Consider the following 5,063-nt stretch of genomic DNA (forward strand, 5'->3'; position numbering starts at 1 on the left):
TTTACATTCACTCTAAGATCACTGCAGACTGTGAATGTATCGGTATCGAATATCATTAACATGGAGTGTGTGCACATGCAGGCGTTCACGAAGAGTGGTAGCGTGATTTACGCCACCCAGCACCCAGAGTCATGCATCAGTGCGCAGACCGCCACATACGTGGCTATCCCCGGGGCTGACCTCTACTTCGGAGTACAGAGTGAGTTTTTATTTTATTTTATTTTATTTTATTTTATTTTTCTTTTTCTGTGTACAATGGTCACCCTCTTTAAAGGAAAAGTCCAAGGTTTAGGGTCACTTTTGATATGATGACCCTCTTAATTCATCAACCACAAATGCGTGTGTAAAAATGAACACAGAAATCCAAAAAGTATACTTTGACTCGTTTTTTGGTTGTTCTGAATCGTTCCATCGCGCGCGCAGTCTTGGCTCATGACCTTGTGCACATACGTGTGCTACGTCACGAGCCTTGAACAACAAACATGGCCGGCTCAAGCAGTGAGGAAGACAAGTGGAATACGGACCGGTTTTCAGCCAGCCTGAGGTTTTAGCGTGCCCGTTTGAGCCTCTTCGTCGTCAAAATGCTGGCGAGGCCACAAGGAACTGCTTGAAACAGAGCCAGCATAAGCGGCAATACGAAATGGTATGTGATTCTCTTTGTTGTGATGTTGACACACTACTAGTCCGTAGTCGCTAGATCTACCTCTTGCATGCTAGATCGAAGTCAGGTGTGTTTTTCACAGATCAGTTGATGTGCTTCCACAGATCTGTAAGCATGTAAAGGTCATTGATTTATGCTATTATTTCAGGCATCTGGTGTTGTTTATTTTCCTATCTTTAATCAAGGATTTCGTCCTTGAACTGCCCAGTTTAGAATAAATGTTTCCACAGTGATGTTCACACGCGACTATCCTTATTTTCTCTTGGAATTCTGAGTAATTTTTCAGTCACACAACAAAACATGTAGACAGCAAGTTAACATTGCGCAAAGTCTGTTTCTTGCGGACAAAACTGCAATTATCCTGGTATTTTTACTTGCGACAGTAAGACACTACATGACATTGACACCACTAAACAGTGAAACTTTTTTTAAATGGCGGTGGGCTGCTTTCATGTGCTAATACTAATAGTGATCCTGACATTTTTCTTGCGAAACGGTCAAAGGGAAGTAATAAATGAATTTAGTTTTTTAAACGAGCACACGTGATTTCCGATCTCAAACTAGATCTGAAATCATAAGATTTTCTGAGCAGTGGCGAAACGCTGATGGCTAGTGATATCGCAAGCCGTTTTGGAAGCAAATAAGCACTGTCAGACATATGCTGAAACACGATCACAGCAGTTCAAACTTTTTGATCATTGATTTTTAGGAGTACGCAATGTCGGACAGTCACACTACAAAAAGACAATGCGTTAGTGCATAGATCGGTATTCTCAAACGTCACGAACAGACAGTACGTTGCTACTATATTATTTTACTGTATTAACAAAACCTCACAGTCCCATTACAAATGTGTGGTGTGTGCCGAAAAGCAACCATATGAGATTCAATCAGTGGGACCCTGAATCTACCTGGGGTTAAATCGGGTTATTGACTCTCATTGCATGAATTTTTAAACTGAATATATACATTACATGTACTACTGTTCGTGTTGTTTTTTTGATCCAGTGCAATTTCTGTGTATACCTTAGAATCTTAAGGTAATTTTTGAACGGGGCATACAGATGATACATGTTGCCATGATCACAGAGTGATACGTGTATTTTGCTTATCAGGTGTCAGTGCAGAAACTCCAAGAGGGAACGAAATTCAAATATCTGGAAAACCTGGATGAGGAGATAGACAGCCTAACAGCACATCCTCCTATGTTTGCTCGGACATCTACTACCTTCAAACTGCATACTATGCGTACACACAGGAATATGGACGACTCAACATTGATCAAAATGGGTAAGTAACACAACACAAACAGATGATTTCCATTATGATAGATTTATTTATCTGAAAGTAAAATTGACAACAGAGTGTACAATTTGTTTTCAAATACAAAAATATCACATTGGGTTCAAAAAAACACCATCATATATCATTAAAACTATTCTTTATTTCTAAACACATACATATCAGCATAGTTTATTCATGTAAACATCCTCATTTCGGTTCCCAGTCTATCTGAAATCAAGGTAAGATATATGCCCCAAAAATAGCGATCACACAGTGCTTCAGCATGAATTTGAAAACCTGCTCTACGTCACATAGACACAGCGTGTCTTATGATTCTATCCATCCTCTCCAAACAAACACGTACACGTTTTCTCTTGTACGAATGTCTTAAAAGCTCAAACTAAGCTGCTGGTTTATTCTGTCTTGCTTTGCAGGAAATACAGGCACGTCGCTTACCCATATTAACAGGCAGCTGGTGCGCTAGCGAGTGGGGTTTCTCGGCAGAAGCATCAGAGTACCATTACCAACCTGTGCAGTCAAAACAATCAGAAATACTTTCCCAAACGGATGAAGAGTGGGGTTCAAACTCCCTGAGCTACAGAAGGCTGAAATATACTTTTACAAATCGTGTGACTGTGTTGAACTAGTATCTTTGGTTGAACAGATTCCTGCATGGTTTGAAGATGATACTGACTCAGAGTTTTGGAATGGTCACGGTGTCAGTGTCTAGTGACCTGTTCTGACCAGTGGCCGTGAGTGATGATGAAAGGTCTGGAAGTAAAAGAAGAGAGAAAATGAGTGTGAGTATAAATCAATTCGAAAGTATGCTTCTGATCTATACAGTACACTGAACATTTAGACACCCTCTGGAAGTCGTCTGGATGTGTATCCATGTTGTAGCAATTAGACTGGTTTTGCGTCTCTCAGTCAATGCAGAAAGATTAATTCCCTGCACAATTCGTAATCTTCTTGTCTCTAGCATGCAGGTGTCTGTTTACCTTACCGGTTGCACATCCACCAAAAGTTTAGATCTGGTAAAAATAGCATTAAACCATGATTCCAGCAAACGCTGCCAATTTCATGAATTGATATCAGGGGATAGTTTGCGACTGAATAGAATAGATAACGTGACACACGCATTGTCTTACGTGTCCACAACCCTGACTACTTTTTACTCTTACTCTTAGCTCAGCTCAGACCGTTCTGTAAGTTGTAACTCTGTAGATCTAGCCTGTGGCGCATCTGTACTCCAGCGAATATCAGCTGGACCCAGACACACTGTTCTGCACCAATTCGTATTCGCTGCGCAGCAAAACAATGTTTACGTTTGCATGAAAATAAAAGCATGTACTCTGACCTTCAACGCATTCCTTCTTGTGAGATAATCCGCTGTTCGTATGTCGCCTCGGAGTTTTGATGGCTCGTCGTAATACTGCCCTCTCCGGACTTTTATGAAGGGAAGACACTGCCAGGGGTCAAAACATTTGTTTCAGGGATGAAACGCCAACTTTTGTGCTGCAGAAAAATGGCGAAATCTGTGTCCAGAAAGTGCCCGACACTTTGAAATCTGCACGCTTGTGCTGCACACATCTCTTCCATTTCCACAAGAGACTCAGAGTTTTATGAGGGAAAGTGTGCTATGAAATGCCTGGGGACATTGACGAGTTGTTGCAGTTTGCGGCTGCTCTCCACCGAGGCATTCTTTTCGGGCATACAGTGGTGACTTTTCTGTGTGAAAATCAAGCTGGTACTAGTGGTAGAATCAACACAATAACTTGTGACGTCACAGTGCACCGACGTCACAGTGCACCGAAAACCACGTGACCACTACTTGACCCCAGGCGACTTGTCTTGGTTAGCCCCGCAACACTAAATCTTCAACTACAACAACAACAATTTTTTTTCAATTTTTAAAATATTTTTCCAGAGATGTTTGTAACATTTGGCATTCGATTTTCAAGTTTTTGGGCATATTTAAAAACCTTGGACTTTTCCTTTAAGGGCCTCAAAAAAGTCAGAAATGAGGTCTCCAAGAAGAGGGAGTCTTAAAGATCCGAAAAATGGGTTAAGTCTGAAAACGGGGAGCCATAAAAACGAGGGGGCGGGGGGGGGGGGGATGGAGGGGTCCACTGTACTGTGGACACTGAGGATAAAAGTCGTTTGTTCATTTCAATGCTTCGTAGTTCTTTTTACATTTAGTCAAGTTTTTCTCTTGTTTCTTTGATCTGTTGTATAAAATCTGTGCTGTTTTTCCCTCCTTTGGATTTGGTTTTATTTTGAGATGTGTTTTTATACTTTTCTTTCCGTTTACTCATTCGGTCAGTGATCAAAAGTGTGTTACAAGTTCGTGGGAGTGAGCGAGGGGGTGATCGAATGAGTAAGTGACTGAGTGGATTAGTCACGGTGAGTCTATGATACGTATTTTTATTGAAAGTTTATGCACAGGTAAAGAACTCCACGTGCGTGCATACGTGCCTATCTTTCTGTGCGTTTGTGCGTGAGATTTTTCTCTCTCTTTTTTACGTTTTAATTAACTATCGTTACTTTTCTGTTGCAGCCACATGCGGTGAGTAGAGAAGAGATGAATAACTCTGCCGGGTTTGTGGGGGTTGTGAAAGAGTGAATGCCCTTGCCTTTTACTCGGGCAAACATTGGAGGGGCCAATCACTAGCGAGGGGTGTGTCGGAAACACGTGGACAGGAGCACGGGTGAAGTTATTTGTCAGAGGAAAAACAAGGGCATTCACTCTTTCACAACCAATACAAACCCGACAAAGTTATTTCCGAAAATCGTCTATTGTTTTAATTGTTGAGGCAATGTTGATGGTCTGCTATTCACTAATTCAGCTTACTCAGCTGGCGGTTGAGGAGACAACTCAGTTGAATGTTCATTTTTGCAGCGACTTTATTCAGAAATCGTGTATGAGTTTTATAGGCCTAGGCTATGTGGGATGTTGGTCTCTTGGCATTAAACTGTGTGTAACAAGAGAAAATAGGACAAGAAGTACTATAGTAAACCGGAGGCTTCACGTATTTCAACATTCTTTTGTAGTTTTGATGTCGATGGAATCATGTCTAATTAAACAGAGTCTTAGAATATTTTTTAATAACTGGCATCC

At 41.1% G+C, this 5,063-nt stretch overlaps 1 long non-coding RNA gene across 1 annotated transcript; it reads left to right on the top strand.

Annotated features, from left to right (window-relative positions):
• The first annotated feature begins 314 nt into the window (after positions 1–314).
• On the top strand, positions 315–3,941 carry LOC138960161 (uncharacterized). The gene is made up of 3 exons (XR_011453904.1): positions 315–643; positions 1,777–1,951; positions 2,380–3,941. It is a non-coding gene; the product is annotated as an uncharacterized lncRNA (long non-coding RNA).
• The last annotated feature ends 1,122 nt before the right edge of the window (positions 3,942–5,063 follow it).

The sequence above is a fragment of the Littorina saxatilis genome, linkage group LG2, assembly GCF_037325665.1.
Source record: "Littorina saxatilis isolate snail1 linkage group LG2, US_GU_Lsax_2.0, whole genome shotgun sequence".
Taxonomy (NCBI): domain Eukaryota; kingdom Metazoa; phylum Mollusca; class Gastropoda; order Littorinimorpha; family Littorinidae; genus Littorina; species Littorina saxatilis.